Below are 21,468 nucleotides of genomic sequence, written 5' to 3'. Positions count from 1 at the left end.
TGGAGGATGAATAAATTATAGAACAGAACAAAATGGAAGATCATAATTCACTATAATAATAATAATATCGAGTGACCTGGCTGGCTCAGGTCTGGTGTCAGAGTTTTCAGGTCGCAACTGAACAATTTCAGGGCCTCTGACATGACCTAACGACTGCTTTTTAGGCAGCCGGGACCGACGGCTTAATGTGTCCATCCGAAACACAGGAGTGGCCCGAGATAAATATCTTGCCCGGGCCGGGATTTGAACCCGGGCCTCTGAATCATAAAGCCAGCATCTGATCCACTCGACTACGATAAGCCACTAATTAATTCACTAATAAGCCACTAGTGAAATATTTAAATTCGACTGGAGTTATGTTGGTGAGGAGTTTGCAGAGTTTGGAGACAGAATACACCATCTTGAACAGAATTTCTGCGAACTCCACAGAGAGATAATGAGGTTCAATGGAGATGCAACCGGTCACGTTCCTTTGAGGTTGAACTCACACTTAGGCGACTCAGGTCGAGAAGAGACTCGACTCTAGTCGAGAGCATGTGTTTCCAAATGGTGACACTCAGACCAGTCGATTCTAGTCTCCGCGACTGTCACCATTTGAAAACACATGCTCTAGACAAAACTATTCTAGAAAACACATTCTGGAGACAGAATACGCCATCTTGAACAGAATTTCTTCGAACTCCACAGAGAGATAATGAGGTTCAATAGAGATGCAACCGGTCACGTTCCTTTGAGGTTGAACTCACACTTACGCGACTCAGGTCGAGAAGAGACTCGACTCTAGTCGAGAGCATGTGTTTCCAAATGGTGACACTCAGACCAGTCGATTCTAGTCTTCGCGACGTCACCATTTGGATACACATGCTCTCGACTAGAGTCGAGTCTCTTCTCGAACTGAGTCGCGTAAGTGTGAGTTGAGCCTAATTGAATAATAATAAAAATAATCACCGGCTATCCGATTAAAAAGTTAACTCTCGAAAAAAACTGTAAATTACTTGAATACTATCAGAATAAATTGAACTAGATATTGGAAGGATCAAAGTGAAATTTGAAATTTAAATTCAAACTTGGAATAAAATTAAAAAAATTTAATTGAGATTAAACTAGAGATTTAAAATAATCGAAGTAAATTCAAAAATAGAAATTCAAACTTGAAGATAAAAGAGAATTCTCCACTAACCTTAGAACCATGAAGTAGCGAACCGGTAGCCAAAATTTCGTCTTGAACTTCAAACTGTTGAAGCCTACATTCACTTACTACATTCACTAGATTATCACTCGATGTTATTGCACTACCTATTTCACTAAATCACTAAAATTCACTGATAAAATTCGCGATGTGAGAAAATGGTGACATTTGTAAAGCTTCTCTCTCTCTTTGTCTTATTCTCAGCCTTTTCCCACTGAGGTATGGTCGACGTTTCGGGTCATTAGCTTCCAGGAGTCTACTTCGGTCATATGCTTCGTTTGGTGTAAGTCCCAGAGGCTTCACTCTATAGAAGGTTTTATAATGTTCCTTTCTATCTATGAGAAGGACGCTGAAACCTCATTATCTGAAACAGAAATCTCATTAGTTTAACTGGAAAAACACAATACTGTAACAATTCAACTAAAAAAAATATATATAGTTTGGGTCAGTCGCCTCCAGGAGTCCCGATAATGGGCTGCGTTTGGTGTTAGTCCCAAAAGGCTTACTCTATAGAAGGTATTATAATGATCTTCTCTATCTATGAGAAGGAATCTGAAATCTCATTATCTGAAACAATAAATTTGACAACGTATACCAACTATATACATCTCTACTTAATTACAATAGACAATGATATTAGAGAATAAAAATGAAACATGTATAATATTAGACAAATAAAATAAATGCGCCAACATTAAATAAATAGAAGAATAAGACCTTAATTCAACTATACAATAATATACATTTATCTATTATACAAAATACAATAAAAATATATGTATTTAAGATTATGATTTATAATATCACCTGAACTAATAAATAGATATTTCAACTTTATCATTATTATCAGCATAAATAATAATAATAAAAATACAATTTGACAAATACATATACAAATAAAATATATGTATTTAAGATTATGATTTATCATTAAATATATAATATCATAGATATTATATTTAATGAATATAGGCATAGCCACCTCTAATAGATGTATGTATTAAGAGGTGGCTATGATATAGGCCTATTTTATTCCAATATTAATAGGTAATTCCCATGAAATTTATTTATTATAGGAACTCATTTATTACATTTTTCAACATAAATTTTCAAAGACACTAGGATCTTCTTGATTTAGCACTTGAAAATTTATTGTATGACACTAAAATGTAATAAAGAGTTGAAAATATAGCTGAAACTCCATAATCTGAAACGAAATATGTTTTAGTTCAACTGTAACACAGCACTAAAATAATGAGAAATCTAAGGCTCAACTCACACTTACGCCACTCAGGTCGAGAAGAGACTCGACTCCAGTCGAGAGCATGTGTTTCCAAATGGTGACACTCAGACCAGTCGACTTTAGTCTCCGCGACTGTCACCATTTGAAAACACATGCTCTCCACTAGAGTCGAGTCTCTCCTCGACCTGAGTCGCGTAAGTGTGAGTTGAACCATTATCTTGAATAAAATAGTAGTGATGATCATTATGGTGATGATATAATATAAAATGACTATTAAAATTCAAACACGTTCCTGACATCACATCCAAGACATACAAGTGGAAAGTAGATGCAGCAAATAATATATAATTTTAAAATTTACACTAGGAAAAGAGAAGTGGAATCGCTCCATATTAAGATGAATATTGAAAGAGATGTTGTCAGTTCTACATTATTCTGTAGAACTGAAAACACCTCTTTAATTCACCTTGACTTATAATTTTGAATACAATAATACCTGGCAACACATTCGAGACCAATAATTGGATAGTATGCAACAAATAGCTTATGATTCCTACATGTGTTGCCAGAATCATTAAAAACTTTCCAGCCTCTTTGTTCAACAAATCACTATTTGATATTCTGCGTGCAAACCCCTTCTATTCTTTGGAGGAGTGTCTCATACATTCTTTTTTTAATGAAGTGTTAAGTGCCGGTTGCACAACAGCCAGTTAAATTGTACTGTTGGATGCAAGAAGGGCCCGAGTCCAAAAATTCGATTTTGAGAAAAATGCCCTGAAACATTTGGAACAGAATAATTTTTTATTCTCAGTCAAGATGTATCACTTAAGTAACCATTGCATTAAAATTTAATATTTTTTCTATTCATTATTTCTTTTGTATTGAGAATTCTATTTGTAAAATAATGGGTAATCATTTCAAAAAAGATCTTTTCAGGCCCTTCTTGCATAAAATGAAATGAGAACATAAAAAATGTGTTTTATAATAATTTCTATTGATTATAAGATGGAAAATTGATTAGATGGTCAACTGAAATGAAAATACATATATTTGAAAAGTCATGGAATAATTTAAAATCTTAATCTTGTTTATGTGCTATTATTATTTCTTCATCACTTTGAATGTCCAAATCATCATCATCATTGTCAAACAATAACTGTTCTGATTACTATATAATTCAATGAATAGCCTATTGATTGAACAGTAACTCATTAAATAGAAAATTAACTTTTAAAAGGAAACTTCTAACTTTTGCAGAAACTATTCAACTCAACTTGTAAACAAACGCATCAGGCCAACAAGCTATAGGTTGACCAACAGTGCTTCACAAAAATTTTCATATCTCAGTCAGTTTTAAAGATACAGAAACGAGATTTAGCAGGCATGTACAGAAAACCAGCTGGAATTGGTTTAAGCGTTTTACGCAAAAAGGGCTTGAGTGACTTGAAGCCCTTCTTGCATCCAACAGTACAATTTTAATCGTGATTAATTCCACGAGAGCCAATCAGAGAAGCCGTGTTATCAAGAAGGCCATCTCAGATTGGTTCTCGTGAAATTAATCACGGTTAAAATTTAACCGACTGTTAATCCGATCTATTATATGCCTACAGCTCATTCAAGACATATAGTGAATATTATGCAACATACAACATATAATATTATTATAACACATGTTTTTCATCACATATTATGCATAAAAGTGAATATATAATATGCAACAAATGACCACAACACAACGTGTTCAAGATGCAACATAAATCATCCTAAACATGCACTCAAAACACATGAAGAGATAGAGCTGTAAAACTAAAACTGCAAATGCATTCATCTCTTATTATCATCCGCCTCATTACCCATGCACAAGCCTAGATCACTGGAAGCATGCACTCAATAAAAATGAAGAGATAAAACTAAAACTGTATGTGCATTCATCTCTTATTAATTATCATCCACCTCATTACTCATGCACACGCCTAGATCACTCGAAGCATGCACTCAGAAAACATGAAGAAATGAAACTGTAAAACTCAAACTGTAGGTGCATTCATATCTTATCATCCGCCTCATCAACCATGCACAAGCCTAGATCTCATGCGGGCATCACACTCAAATAAAAAAAAAGTTGTGAGCATGTGCGCACTTTAAGTAGAGAAGCCGCAATGAATCTGAAACGTACTTGAGAAACATAAAAATTGAGAAAATTCATGTTGACAAAAAACTTGAGTTGTTCTAAATGCAACATGGGTCACTCAAAGCATGTACACAGTAAGCATGGAGGAAAAGATGTGAGCGTTTAAAAAGATGAGCTGAGATGAAAAATATGAGCGTTTAAAAAGATGAACCTGAAACACTCTGAAACTGAAACAAAAGGATTGAATACAATGTAGATAAAAAATACAAATTCAAGATATAAGATAATTACTCAAAGAATCCATTGTTATTGGATGTAAATCAAAAACACCATTTTACTCACAGAGTAAAATGTAAATTCAAAGACACCATTTTACTCACAGAGTAAAATGTAAATTCAAAGACACCATTTTACTCAGAGCAAAAATGAATGGATAGCTGCGACGATTGTGTTTATAATTATTAGAGAAGTGATGCTGTGATGAACCTGTAAACAAATTAAGGAACAGGACAATTTAATACAATGAATAACATTAGATAAAATAATAAAAATTGTAACAAATTAAATACAATATTAATATTAGAAACTGATCACATGCACACAGTATATAGTTGTAAACATGTGAAAGAGAAGCCATGTGATGAACCTGAAACATACTCAAGAAACAGAACAATTATATTGAATACAATAATATAATATTGTTAAAAATATAATAATATTAAAATTAGTAATTATTTTCATGCACACAGAAAATATTTGTAAACATGTGTAAGGGAAGCCATGATGAACCTGAAATTTACTGAAGAAACAGAACATTAATACAATGTTGATAAATTATAAATTACAACTTTAACTTATCACTAAACTAAACTAAGGCACTGCCTGAACCAACAGGAGTACATGTTCCCCCCGCCAACTAGCAAAGGCTAGAGGCTGTCCCCCGTCAACTAGCAAAGGCTAGAGACAACACTTTCTCGTCCCCGCCAACTAGCAAAGGCTAGAGGCTATAATATCTTTTCCCCGCCAACTAGCAAAGGCTAGAAGCTATCCCCCGCCAACTAGCAAAGGCTAGAGGCTATCACCCGCCAACTAGCAAAGGCTAGAGGCTGTACCCCGCCAACTAGCAAAGGCTAGAGGCTATCACCCGCCAACTAGCAAAGGCTAGAGGCTATCACCCGCCAACTAGCAAAGGCTAGAGGCTGTACCCCGCCAACTAGCAAAGGCTAGAGGCTATCACCCGCCAACTAGCAAAGGCTAGAGGCTATACTTTAATGATATAACTTCAGAATTATCAATAGTATTTATAGTCACTTATAAACTAAATTTCATGCAAGTTAAGACTTAAATTAGGTTAGAAATCAGTTTAAACCCAAGGTTTTACAGGATTGCATTGATCTTCAGTTCCGCGCCAACTAGCAAAGGCTAGAGGCTATCCCCCGCCAACTAGCAAAGGCTAGAGGCTATCCCCCGCCAACTAGCAAAGGCTAGAGGCTATCCCCCGCCAACTAGCAAAGGCTAGAGGCTTTACTTTCTTCTCCCCGCCAACTAGCAAAGGCTAGAGGCTATACTTTCTAGTCCCCCGCCAACTAGCAAAGGCTAGAGGCTATACTTTCTCGTCCCCGCCAACTAGCAAAGGCTAGAGGCTATCCCCCGCCAACTAGCAAAGGCTAGAGGCTTTACTTTACTAATATCACTCCAATCTTAAATCTAAACTTAAATTTCTAATTTCTTAATTCTAATGACTTATAACTAAACTAATGCACTACCTGACCACCAGGAGTGAATGATCCCCCCGCCAACTAGCAAAGGCTAGAGGCTATACTTTCTAGTCCCCCGCCAACTAGCAAAGGCTAGAGGCTATACTTTCTTCTCCCCGCCAACTAGCAAAGGCTAGAGGCTATCCCCCGCCAACTAGCAAAGGCTAGAGGCTATACTTCACTTTTACTTCAGCCTTAAATCTAATCTTAATCCAGCATTAATCTAATATTTACATCGCCAGTCTCATAGAACAAATCAGACCAGGCCACAGTGTAACAGTACCCCACCTGCCCATCAAATTAGTGCTGTACTGAGCCCGCAACCATCATGAAAAAGCTGTGAGACCGCCACAAAGGGCACTGATCAGAAATGAAATACTCGACTGACAACTGCAAATATCCTACGGGGACCCTAACCACTCAAGCCCTATTTATAGTGATTGTCTTACACCACAGCCATTCACAGACCACAATCAAACAGTAGCACATGTTCGTCCAGTTGTTGGCACGCGGAAATGCGATCTGCAGGTCAGTTGACTCTAACTTGAAAGCATCCATTGGACTCAGAACCAACCGGATAGAACTTGGCACTGCCGAGAGGGTTGGAATAAACCATGTTATAATACTAACCGCCACAAACATCCCATCCCTAAATATCTGTGTTATGGGAAAGTGTTAAGAAGTTCTAGCCTGTCTAAACATAATATAAATACCAAATACCTCATACCAAATTCACCGATCCATATATAGTGACGCTGCTCTTCATTGATAACTGATGATGTCTTTCCATAAACGTTTCTTTACGTGCATATAGAACCTGTTGGAATAAACAAAACCTAGGTTAATTAATATTCATAATTTACAAATAGAATCAACTATAAATAATAAATAGGCTATATTTAAGTTACAGGCCTACCTTATGTTTTACAAATAAATAAAAGAGACTTGAGATATTAACAAAAAATCCACTTTATTTCTATAAAATTTATTATTTTACAGGAGCATGATTTTGTGTGTACTCACAAGTTTCTTCAATTAAGGAAAAGTTCCACAACATCACTCTATAAACTTTAGAAATTAACTTTTTTATTGGGGTTTGTGCATTCAATTGGTCTTGAAACTAATTCTTTTTAATAAAATTCAATTTTAATAAACCTGACAAATTGGATTTTTTCAACTATTGGCCAACCTCAAAAAACGTAAATAGGCATAAAAAGATGAAACAATTAAATATAATAATTTTATTTTTTGATATAACATAGCCTGCCTATTATTTTAGTTTTGAATCCAAACTACTTGTAGACTGAAGCATTTAAATAAAAAAATTACGAGGCTATAAAAACATTTCCAACATTTTGTGATGGAGAATTTTTAATAGAATGAACTACCTACATTATTGAAATAGAATTTATATAACTTACTCGAGATTGATAGAATTTATTTTAAATAATTAAGAAAAGTATGTGATAGGAAAAGAAAGAGTAATAAGAATTGTCCGTATAGAATCGATAAGAAAAATATAGAATGATCAAAATGATTATTTAAGTATTTTAAAAGATATCTAAATTTTAAACTATTTGAGAAAGCTGGGCTCAAAATAGTTAATTAAAAAGCTAACAAGTACGGTATTGAAATAAAAAATCATTATATATTATTATGAGGCAGTTTAAAAAACTGAATATATCTAGACTTGGATGAAAAACAAATAACAACCGGCTAAAATGAATGCTTCAAAAGAATTAAAGTTAAGTTTAAGAGTTGAATATTTACACTTGAAAGAAAAAGTGACTTCAACTAACCTTCAAACCATGATTCTTTGGAGGAGTGTCTCATACATTCTTTTTTTAATGAAGTGTTAAGTGCCGGTTGCACAACAGCCAGTTAAATTGTACTGTTGGATGCAAGAAGGGCCCGAGTCCAAAAATTCGATTTTGAGAAAAATGCCCTGAAACATTTGGAACAGAATAATTTTTTATTCTCAGTCAAGATGTATCACTTAAGTAACCATTGCATTAAAATTTAATATTTTTTCTATTCATTATTTCTTTTGTATTGAGAATTCTATTTGTAAAATAATGGGTAATCATTTCAAAAAAGATCTTTTCAGGCCCTTCTTGCATAAAATGAAATGAGAACATAAAAAATGTGTTTTATAATAATTTCTATTGATTATAAGATGGAAAATTGATTAGATGGTCAACTGAAATGAAAATACATATATTTGAAAAGTCATGGAATAATTTAAAATCTTAATCTTGTTTATGTGCTATTATTATTTCTTCATCACTTTGAATGTCCAAATCATCATCATCATTGTCAAACAATAACTGTTCTGATTACTATATAATTCAATGAATAGCCTATTGATTGAACAGTAACTCATTAAATAGAAAATTAACTTTTAAAAGGAAACTTCTAACTTTTGCAGAAACTATTCAACTCAACTTGTAAACAAACGCATCAGGCCAACAAGCTATAGGTTGACCAACAGTGCTTCACAAAAATTTTCATATCTCAGTCAGTTTTAAAGATACAGAAACGAGATTTAGCAGGCATGTACAGAAAACCAGCTGGAATTGGTTTAAGCGTTTTACGCAAAAAGGGCTTGAGTGACTTGAAGCCCTTCTTGCATCCAACAGTACAATTTTAATCGTGATTAATTCCACGAGAGCCAATCAGAGAAGCCGTGTTATCAAGAAGGCCATCTCAGATTGGTTCTCGTGAAATTAATCACGGTTAAAATTTAACCGACTGTTAATCCGATCTATTATATGCCTACAGCTCATTCAAGACATATAGTGAATATTATGCAACATACAACATATAATATTATTATAACACATGTTTTTCATCACATATTATGCATAAAAGTGAATATATAATATGCAACAAATGACCACAACACAACGTGTTCAAGATGCAACATAAATCATCCTAAACATGCACTCAAAACACATGAAGAGATAGAGCTGTAAAACTAAAACTGCAAATGCATTCATCTCTTATTATCATCCGCCTCATTACCCATGCACAAGCCTAGATCACTGGAAGCATGCACTCAATAAAAATGAAGAGACAAAACTAAAACTGTATGTGCATTCATCTCTTATTAATTATCATCCACCTCATTACTCATGCACACGCCTAGATCACTCGAAGCATGCACTCAGAAAACATGAAGAAATGAAACTGTAAAACTCAAACTGTAGGTGCATTCATATCTTATCATCCGCCTCATCAACCATGCACAAGCCTAGATCTCATGCGGGCATCACACTCAAATAAAAAAAAAGTTGTGAGCATGTGCGCACTTTAAGTAGAGAAGCCGCAATGAATCTGAAACGTACTTGAGAAACATAAAAATTGAGAAAATTCATGTTGACAAAAAACTTGAGTTGTTCTAAATGCAACATGGGTCACTCAAAGCATGTACACAGTAAGCATGGAGGAAAAGATGTGAGCGTTTAAAAAGATGAGCTGAGATGAAAAATATGAGCGTTTAAAAAGATGAACCTGAAACACTCTGAAACTGAAACAAAAGGATTGAATACAGTGTAGATAAAAAATACAAATTCAAGATATAAGATAATTACTCAAAGAATCCATTGTTATTGGATGTAAATCAAAAACACCATTTTACTCACAGAGTAAAATGTAAATTCAAAGACACCATTTTACTCAGAGCAAAAATGAATGGATAGCTGCGACGATTGTGTTTATAATTATTAGAGAAGTGATGCTGTGATGAACCTGTAAACAAATTAAGGAACAGGACAATTTAATACAATGAATAACATTAGATAAAATAATAAAAATTGTAACAAATTAAATACAATATTGATATTAGAAACTGATCACATGCACACAGTATATAGTTGTAAACATGTGAAAGAGAAGCCATGTGATGAACCTGAAACATACTCAAGAAACAGAACAATTATATTGAATACAATAATATAATATTGTTAAAAATATAATAATATTAAAATTAGTAATTATTTTCATGCACACAGAAAATATTTGTAAACATGTGTAAGGGAAGCCATGATGAACCTGAAATTTACTGAAGAAACAGAACATTAATACAATGTTGATAAATTATAAATTACAACTTTAACTTATCACTAAACTAAACTAAGGCACTGCCTGAACCAACAGGAGTACATGTTCCCCCCGCCAACTAGCAAAGGCTAGAGGCTGTCCCCCGTCAACTAGCAAAGGCTAGAGACAACACTTTCTCGTCCCCGCCAACTAGCAAAGGCTAGAGGCTATAATATCTTTTCCCCGCCAACTAGCAAAGGCTAGAAGCTATCCCCCGCCAACTAGCAAAGGCTAGAGGCTATCACCCGCCAACTAGCAAAGGCTAGAGGCTGTACCCCGCCAACTAGCAAAGGCTAGAGGCTATCACCCGCCAACTAGCAAAGGCTAGAGGCTATACTTTAATGATATAACTTCAGAATTATCAATAGTATTTATAGTCACTTATAAACTAAATTTCATGCAAGTTAAGACTTAAATTAGGTTAGAAATCAGTTTAAACCCAAGGTTTTACAGGATTGCATTGATCTTCAGTTCCGCGCCAACTAGCAAAGGCTAGAGGCTATCCCTCGCCAACTAGCAAAGGCTAGAGGCTATCCCCCGCCAACTAGCAAAGGCTAGAGGCTATCCCCCGCCAACTAGCAAAGGCTAGAGGCTATCCCCCGCCAACTAGCAAAGGCTAGAGGCTATACTTTCTTCTCCCCGCCAACTAGCAAAGGCTAGAGGCTTTACTTTACTAATATCACTCCAATCTTAAATCTAAACTTAAATTTCTAATTTCTTAATTCTAATGACTTATAACTAAACTAATGCACTACCTGACCACCAGGAGTGAATGATCCCCCCGCCAACTAGCAAAGGCTAGAGGCTATACTTTCTAGTCCCCCGCCAACTAGCAAAGGCTAGAGGCTATACTTTCTTCTCCCCGCCAACTAGCAAAGGCTAGAGGCTATCCCCCGCCAACTAGCAAAGGCTAGAGGCTATACTTCACTTTTACTTCAGCCTTAAATCTAATCTTAATCCAGCATTAATCTAATATTTACATCGCCAGTCTCATAGAACAAATCAGACCAGGCCACAGTGTAACAGTACCCCACCTGCCCATCAAATTAGTGCTGTACTGAGCCCGCAACCATCATGAAAAAGCTGTGAGACCGCCACAAAGGGCACTGATCAGAAATGAAATACTCGACTGACAACTGCAAATATCCTACGGGGACCCTAACCACTCAAGCCCTATTTATAGTGATTGTCTTACACCACAGCCATCCACAAACCACAATCAAACAGTAGCACATGTTCGTCCAGTTGTTGGCACGCGGAAATGCGATCTGCAGGTCAGTTGACTCTAACTTGAAAGCATCCATTGGACTCAGAACCAACCGGATAGAACTTGGCACTGCCGAGAGGGTTGGAATAAACCATGTTATAATACTAACCGCCACAAACATCCCATCCCTAAATATCTGTGTTATGGGAAAGTGTTAAGAAGTTCTAGCCTGTCTAAACATAATATAAATACCAAATACCTCATACCAAATTCACCGATCCATATATAGTGACGCTGCTCTTCATTGATAACTGATGATGTCTTTCCATAAACGTTTCTTTACGTGCATATAGAACCTGTTGGAATAAACAAAACCTAGGTTAATTAATATTCATAATTTACAAATAGAATCAACTATAAATAATAAATAGGCTATATTTAAGTTACAGGCCTACCTTATGTTTTACAAATAAATAAAAGAGACTTGAGATATTAACAAAAAATCCACTTTATTTCTATAAAATTTATTATTTTACAGGAGCATGATTTTGTGTGTACTCACAAGTTTCTTCAATTAAGGAAAAGTTCCACAACATAACTCTATAAACTTTAGAAATTAACTTTTTTATTGGGGTTTGTGCATTCAATTGGTCTTGAAACTAATTCTTTTTAATAAAATTCAATTTTAATAAACCTGACAAATTGGATTTTTTCAACTATTGGCCAACCTCAAAAAACGTAAATAGGCATAAAAAGATGAAACAATTAAATATAATAATTTTATTTTTTGATATAACATAGCCTGCCTATTATTTTAGTTTTGAATCCAAACTACTTGTAGACTGAAGCATTTAAATAAAAAAATTACGAGGCTATAAAAACATTTCCAACATTTTGTGATGGAGAATTTTTAATAGAATGAACTACCTACATTATTGAAATAGAATTTATATAACTTACTCGAGATTGATAGAATTTATTTTAAATAATTAAGAAAAGTATGTGATAGGAAAAGAAAGAGTAATAAGAATTGTCCGTATAGAATCGATAAGAAAAATATAGAATGATCAAAATGATTATTTAAGTATTTTAAAAGATATCTAAATTTTAAACTATTTGAGAAAGCTGGGCTCAAAATAGTTAATTAAAAAGCTAACAAGTACGGTATTGAAATAAAAAATCATTATATATTATTATGAGGCAGTTTAAAAAACTGAATATATCTAGACTTGGATGAAAAACAAATAACAACCGGCTAAAATGAATGCTTCAAAAGAATTAAAGTTAAGTTTAAGAGTTGAATATTTACACTTGAAAGAAAAAGTGACTTCAACTAACCTTCAAACCATGAATTAGCGTAGGAAAAAGTTTACTCTGTAGTATAATCTCATTACTGAAAACTAAATTATCAATTGATGTAATTAAAAACTTTACAAATTGAATTAAAAATGAGAATTAATGCACTAGCAAATAATTTTACGAATAGTGAATGATCAACTAACTTTGACATCCTCACTCAAGTAGGTACTGGGCACATCTGATATTGTCGTCTGCTTTCTCCAGGTGATCGGGCCAGTCACTGTCTGGTACGTGCTCAGCTGTCTAATCAGTGATGTAAATATATAAATATTTTTAAAGATTACCAAGCAATAAACAATTTTATCTGTTGAATGAATTTTTCAAATTACCTGGAAAATTATCAAATAATTATATTATCAACTTATTCAATTTAATTCTTCTGAGAGCGCTATGTTTAAAAGCAATGTTTTGAAAATTGGAAATTGCTCAAACAGAGAGTAGCCGTTATTGAATTCTGCGAAGAGTGTATAATATAACTTATAGTCCAAGCGATGATTGTTAAATTAAACATCAACCTGTAAAGAATTTAATGCTCTATAAGCTTATAATCAGAATGTTTTTCCAACGTTTTCTAATTATAAGAACAAGAAAAGCAAAAAAATTAGAGGCGAACGGTTTTTTACCAATTATGTCACACCTTCAAGATCAGATATAAAAAAAAGTTGTGAGATCAATATTACATGGAATAATGCATGCTTAAATTTCGTTCACAACAAAGGTTAAAATCACTCCAAAACTGAATAATTGAAGCTTTTTCCAGTTTACCTTGTCTGGACCCAACGTTGTAATTTGCAAAATTATAATATAATAACATCGGAAATTAATATGTAATTTAAATCATATGTCACATCTAAATCATATGTAATATTAGCTGTTTATTCCTGTTCGAAATACTCAATCTTATTTTATCTATAGAAGGCAATGGTGAGGCGGAGAATCCGCAACGTTGTTCTCCTATCTTTTTCCACTGTCATTTTATCGTGGACCTCACTACAGTACTTGAATGCCACATTATGTACTGTAAATTTGTATAATAGTACTGTAAGGCTAGCTACACACATATAGATTTTTGTCCATACGATATTTTGCCGTCCTTGTAAATTCTATTAGATTAAACAGATGATTTCAAACAGATGATGTTTGTCAAGTTCCGTTTAATCTGATAGAATTCATAAGGACGGCAAAATATCGTACGAACAAAAATCGATGTGTGTGTGCAGGGCTTAAGTGATATTATGATATTGTTCTATACCAATATTTTATGCGATGTTAAATACGGTATACAGATTCAACATCGATAAAGTTTAGTTAATATTTTTGAATAGTATGTGGTACCTTTCAAAAGAAATTTATTCATTTTACATTTATTTCAATAGGTCTACTTGGAAGTTTAATTACATTTTTATTGAACGAGCGTTAGTGAGTTCTCACTTGACTTACTAAAGGCCAAAATCTTCTGTATGTGTGTATGTTCTACAATTAACTTTCGCAAGAATTGATCAATCAGCTTCAAATTTTGAACGCATATTCTTCGAACCTTTCCACAGGTCAAGTTCATTGGACAACAAAATTGAATCACTCCTTCGTCCTTTTTCAGGATATAAGAATAATATTGAAAGTGCATAAGAAAAAAAATTGCTATGATTCAGTCAGCTGAGAGTTCATTGCATGCAATTACTACAGTTTTTCCATTCATTCATAACATCAGCTGAGGCTATTTGGGAGCTATCCTCTTTTAAATCTAGGAGAGCAGCTTAGGATGAATATACCATTTGCAAAAACTAGAATTCTAACCCAGCTGCGACTAGCATCAGACAAGGGAGTATACCTGTTTAAGAATAGAGGAGTTTGTATTAACTCTACTAGAAACTGCCCTATTTGTAATTACGGGGAATTAGAAACTCTAGAACATTTTTTGTTGTGCTGCCCCATGTATAGATGTAGAATTCAATTTTTGGATTTATATTGTCGTAATATAGTGAAAAATGAGAACAGGTTAATGGTATTGTTTATTCGACAGAGGCTGGCTCAAACAGCACTCTGGTTTGTGGACTGTATCAATTACATCGAGAACCTTTTGGGGTTGTCTGGCGTCGGGTAGCAAGTTGAACAATTTAAATGGCTAAGTGCACAATAACATAGGCCTACCTTCATGTCCAAATCCTCCTTGCTTCTAGGATCCCGGGTCCAGATCACGATACGAGACGAGACAACACTTGTAATAAATCATTATGTGAGCTCTTACATCCATCTGTAGGCTACAGGGAAATATATATGTGTAATAATTATAAATGAAGATTGTAGTCTAGTAATATAAATTAGTGTAATTCGATTCTGTAGAAATAAGTAAAGTATTCTGTAGAAAATATGTGGTAATAATATTGATTATGATGGAATGTATTTATAATAAGTGATTACAATTTCTTCTTCTTCTTTGCCTTTGCCTTTATCCCATTTAAATGGGGTCAGCATACCTTCTTCGTATTCTGCTTCTCCACAACACCCTGTCCAATGTTTCCTCTCTCCTCCAACCGTTCTCCTGCATGTATGCTGCTATTCTGTCTTTCCATCTCATCTTTGGTCTACCACGACCTCGCACTCCATCCAAAACCAAATCCTGCACCCTCCGCCCCACATAATCTTCCTCCCTTCTCTGTACATGACCAAACCACCTCATCCTTGCCTCCTTCATCTTCTCACCCAGTGATTACAATTTAAATTATGTAAATTTATATCTGATGGATGAAATAAACTTGATTTGACTTGACTTGAACTTGATTTGACTCCTGGCAGACAGCCTTCCTGGCTATGCCAAGATTATGTCTTATTTTTATTAATTTTAAAATAATGTAATAATCTGATATTTTTTTATTTTGTTTTGTTATTTTTTGTATAATAATTGCATTCATTGTAATATGTTTGGTGAATAAATGAAGACATTTTACTACTACAAAGGAAATGTTTTGTACCATTCCACTAACTGAGATAATAGCAATTCTTCATGGTCGGTAACCGATCTGACATGGCAAATCCATTTTGGGGTTAGCACTGTTACACATTTTACCAGCATAAAAATTTTATATTTTAATAAAAAGAGTTGAAGTTTAATGGTATAATCAAATTATCCAATTAAAATAATGTAAAATGAATAATTGAATTGATAATCGTCCAATTAGTGCATGAATATTTATTTTATTTGAAAAAATATGCTCTGGATCTTTCATGTTGACCAATCTTTATAGTGCAAAGGTTGGTTATCCTACATTCACAGAATCACAAGTCAACCAGCTGCTATCATTTTCATTTTTTTGAAAGTTTAATTTTCATCATTCAGCTGATGGATTATCTTGAAATTTAATTTCCCAGTCCTGACCAGTTAACTCAATTCTGTCAAATTTTATAATATTTTATTGAAATTACTCAAGAAGCTCTTTAAATCATCATCAAATTATTATAATATTGCATTGTCATCTGGTTCTGATCTATATGTAAAGTTTCAGAACTATAGATTGCCGATAAATGGTCGAAATTTGAGTTGAAAGATTTCGCGGACAAACAAACAAGAAAGCGGGTTGAGAAAAACGTTGTAAAAATAAACTTTCATATGGCGAATCCAAGATTGCGGTTAAAATTTTTGGCGGCTCAAATGTTAAAATCGAGTAGAACTTTCAATTTTCTAGTACGATCCACTATGTTATTACCGACCGACAAAATACTTTTTCATGAGGAATATTGAGAAAGATTGACAGAATTCAGAAATAGCTTCGTATAGGAAATTTTCTCTCTGAGGGTGCCCACATGGGCTCCTATTTAGGTCTGTGTGTGAGTAATGAGAGGGATTATGCTGATTGTCTCCTCCAAAAGACGGGAAGGGCTTATCAATGTGATTGTGCTGTTATCAAAATCTGTTCCCCGGTCAGACAGTAGATGTAAATGAAATACGGTATATGGAAAAAATTATTATCAATCGGATAGAGTTGACAGGCAATATCATACAACTATTCTATTATATATAATAGGCTCTATTACAGCATGCAATACGTACATTTTTCAAACAGACATGCTCAAAGTCAATGAAGTCTGAGCAGTGCCGTAATCGGTACTTACCTATAGCCCCCACAAAAAAAAAATTGGGCCCCTTCCTGGCTCTATTTCAATATTCCTGATTTCCTTTTTCTTAGGGCTAGTTATCAAAGTTTTCTATTTAAAATATGAATCACGATACTCTTTTGAAATTATTTTTTATTTTATGCAACTCAGTTGCATTTGGAAATGACTCTTATGAGCTGAAACATATAATGCTAAAATAAAAATAATTTAATAATTGTACTGCGAATCATATTTTAAATAGGAAGCATTTATTATTCCTTCTTCATAGATCCAATCAGAAGAGAATGAATGATACAATAGATTTAATGTATATAAAAAATCTCAAATATTCCAAAACCTATTCACTATCTCTGCCTATCTTCATAGCATTAGGTCCAAGTTATATGCCCAGAGATTGTTTGAAAAGTTCAGATTGTCTATATTTCACTTTATTGACCGTATCCATGAACACAATATAGACTTATATTAGGCTAATGAATAAATAATAAATAAATAAGTTTATTTGCAATCGGAGCTATGCTATGCCCCATACAAATCGTTACAAACACATGTCATAGTGAAAAATCATGCATACAAACAATACAACGAATATAACAAGTCACGTAAAATATTTACATCAATTCAATGTAATATCTTCAATTGTATAAATATATTGTTTATAATATCACTGTTGGCTCAATATCTCTGATCTTGTTCGAACTGCTTCCACAGTAAAATTGTACACAGAGTTTATTTTGTCTACACTCAAGTTGGACAAGAGTACCGTTGCTTTATCTTTGTCATTCACAATATAATATTCTGTATAAATTTAGCAATGAATTGTCTCTTATGTGATTATACATTGGACAGACCAATAAGAAGTGTTCTACTGTTTAGTCAGTTTGCAAATTGCATATATTGGACAGTTTTCTTTACAATTTATCCAAATACCCTTTTCTTCAACAAATAAGAACATAACCAGATTAGGCCTACCAGCTAATCTCAGTTGGGTTAAACATCGAATTTTTTAGAAAGCCAATCCATACGTATTTGAATTGCTCACCCAAAACAAAATTTGGATTTAATTTCGTGTATCTGGGAGAGGATTGGGAATGTACGGCTCTACCCACATCTGAATTGCATGCTTAATATTACCACATTTATATATAAGTTATATGTATCAGCTCTATACAATTTTGCTTTAAATAGTTCACATCAATCCCATTATCTGTCCACATATTCTCTGCTGAGGCATATCGGAACTGTTTCTTCAGCTTTAGTAAATATACCCAATTGAATCTATCCTCCTTACCGCGCCAGTTGTGCTACCATAAAATCATAGGCCTAACACTTTTTTGGTATCTTTCATTGGACATCTCCAGTTTTTTTAAAATTTATTTTTACAATTGCGACTTGATAGCAAGTATTTTAAGCAAAGGTGATGATGATGATGATGAGTGAGTGAATGATGATGTTTGATGTTTACCTACATTGTGAATATACGGATACAGTAGGCTATACGGATCAACCAATTTTCTGCCTTTTACAGAAAACAATAAGAGCCAGTTCAAACCTAGGGCTGCTTTCACATTGGTGTATTTTGTCGTTTTGTTGCATTATTAAGCCTCATGTTTTCAAATTCATCTTTATAATATCATATGCCCAATATTCAAGATTATAATAAACATATGTAGGGACAAAATTCAAAACATGAGGCTTAATACATTAATACATGCAACAAAACGACAAAATACAACAATATGAAAGCAGCCTAGCTGTCTCAATACAAATTGCCAAGTCCGGAGTGATACAATATAGACTAATGAATATACTTACGATTTCAGCTGTAAGATCATATTGTCAACTGAACAAGGTTCAGCTCATGAAACTCTTATTTTTCTCATTCTTGTTAGATACCCTACCAGACTAACATAGATCTGCACATCATTGCTGATAAATAAAACTTTACTTTGTAATGATTATTAATAAATTTACTATTGACCATTGTTGGCCATTTATTTGTTGTTATATTATAGAAGATACATAGCAAATGAGATCAAATTTCCATTATAAATGTGGTCTTAATAGTGGATCAAATTGTTTCCTACAATTTTAGGTCAAATTGATAATTTTTGAACCAATATTGACCGAGCTTGAGTCAATTTCCCATCTTTCCAGAGGGTCTTCTTTGCTTGGACAGACTATGCCTATTTCACTGAATTTGATCCAAGGTCAAATTCAGGATCATGGTGATTAATGGGTGAATAAATGAAACGACATTGCCATTTTATTCATTATTATTTTATATTCTAGCTCTAGAATGGATAGATTCTATTTCAATGTTTACTAATTCACATAGCAGAGATTGAAACATAATAGATACTACTCTATTTTCACAAGAGTATATATTGTTGATTTTTATTAGTATTCTACCTACCATATTTTAATCTTTAAACAAGACATCATCAAGTGTTTCTCGTGACTGAAATTACCAATATTTTAAACTACTGTAGCTTCAAATAATAATTAATGCATTTAATCTTCCATCAAGGCATTTTCTAATTCCATCAAGGCAGTTCAATAATTCTGAAATACAGTTCAAGCAGTCAACTTTGAAAATAATTATGATTCCCGCTTTTGAAAACAATACTGAAAATGTAGTACCAAATGTCACCACATGAGTAGGTTAGTCTTGACCGTCCTGACATCTACCAGAAAATATCGGAATGTCAACTGTCATGGCTGTCGAAGGAGTACCACTCATCAAGAAGGCATTGATGTTTTGCGCACCATAAACTATGCCACGAGAGCGCAGCACAGTAGTTGGGTCTAGTGGTAGGTTGGGTCAGATGTCAATTGGGTCAGATGGTTTTGTGATGTTTATAATATTGGGGCAAATGGTATATTGGGGCAAATGGTATATTGGGTCAGATGTCTATTGGGTCAAGTGTTTTCGCGGCTTTTCTCGATTTGAAAAAATTGGGTCAAGTGGTAGGTTGGGTCAAATAGGAATTGGGTCAGTTGGTATGCACCCGACGCCGACGCCTTCAATGTTTACGTTTTGCCTCACCCGTATGGCAAAAACGCGTCCACACGTACATTCAATGCTCGCCCGAGGCGCCTTTGAGCACGCCAAAATACCGACAGGGTTCCGGTTTGCCCACATGCCTCAGCCACCTCAGCGAACAGTGTCCAGACATGCGAATGCAAGCCCATACACGTATGCTCACCCGAGGCAAACGTACGTGTGTACACCGGTAAAGACCAATGAGCTAATATATAGTAGACCTTAGACCAGTTATAGAATAGACACGCTGGGAAGTCTAGCCTCTGAAGCCAACATCTACTGCCAAATCCACCCATCTTGACATCACAACAGTGACATCACTCATTGTTTGGAAAACTTTCAGATTGTGTCTATTTCAGATTCATGGTGTTTTTAGGTTATTTCTAGCTATGGGCAAAAACGATATCGGTTAAGATATTTGTGTTATGTGATATTGGCTTCAAAGTTATAATGTGTTTTGAAAATAATAAGGTACGGTAGCCTACAAAACTAATTTATTGTCATGCTGCAATGAGTTCACTCACATCATAACCAAGGATAATATTACAGTTACAACTTACAATATTTATGTGTATAAATTTCAACTTACACATGAAAAGATATTCCACTTTTTTTCCTAAAAATTTCAGTGCAATTTTATGCTGCAGAGGAGATTACAATTCTCATAAATAATAATTACATAAATAAATAACAATCTACTATGGGAAACAAGCTATGTTTAACAACAATGTAAGTTAAACACCAGGAACACTCACACAACAAACTCAAAAAAGTTTTCTATAATTTCTATACGATGCGTGTCGTCACTAGTGTGACGTCAAGATTGGTGGATTTGGCAGTAGATTTTGGCTTCATCGACTTTCAGTATGAATATACAATGGGCCGTGTCTATTCTATAATTGGTCTAAGTAGTAAGCCTCAAGGTGCGTACAGACTTTCGCTCTGCTCCGCAACTGAACATCACTCCAGCAGAGCGATTGATGATCAACCAGGGAGCAAGAGTTGTTCAACCGGGGAACGTGAGAAGATCTAACATCTTCCGTGATGTTCATGATGGGTGCGACTGCAGAGCGGGGGCGGAGCGACTGTGGTGCGATGAAGGTACGAGGGCGGAGCGTGCTAGGTGCAGGTTGGAGGTGCGTATAATGTGTACGCAGCTATAGAGCGGCTGTTGGTGTGCTTTCAGCACTCTCAATGTGTTACATGGCAAACTAAGGGCAGCAATGACAGAGAGAGACAAGAACAGCCTCTATTGCCAGTCTGCCACTGCAGGAATAGGTGTGTTTCTGTGAATTAAATTGATTTCTATGACTAATTATTATATT

General features: G+C 34.4%; 2 long non-coding RNA genes across 2 annotated transcripts; both read right to left on the bottom strand.

Moving 5' to 3' along the window:
• Window positions 1–6,211: 6,211 nt before the first annotated feature.
• Window positions 6,212–10,618, bottom strand: LOC120351770. The gene is made up of 2 exons (XR_005571514.1): window positions 8,120–10,618; window positions 6,212–7,137 (listed from the first exon to the last, which is right to left on the bottom strand). It is a non-coding gene; the product is annotated as an uncharacterized LOC120351770 (long non-coding RNA).
• A 646-nt stretch (window positions 10,619–11,264) lies between these two features.
• LOC120351769 lies at window positions 11,265–13,347 on the bottom strand. The gene is made up of 2 exons (XR_005571513.1): window positions 13,131–13,347; window positions 11,265–11,984 (listed from the first exon to the last, which is right to left on the bottom strand). It is a non-coding gene; the product is annotated as an uncharacterized LOC120351769 (long non-coding RNA).
• Between the last annotated feature and the right edge of the window lie 8,121 nt (window positions 13,348–21,468).

Source organism: Nilaparvata lugens, chromosome 6, assembly GCF_014356525.2.
Source record: "Nilaparvata lugens isolate BPH chromosome 6, ASM1435652v1, whole genome shotgun sequence".
NCBI classification, from domain to species: domain Eukaryota; kingdom Metazoa; phylum Arthropoda; class Insecta; order Hemiptera; family Delphacidae; genus Nilaparvata; species Nilaparvata lugens.
This window is presented reverse-complemented; position numbering and strand designations above follow the sequence as displayed.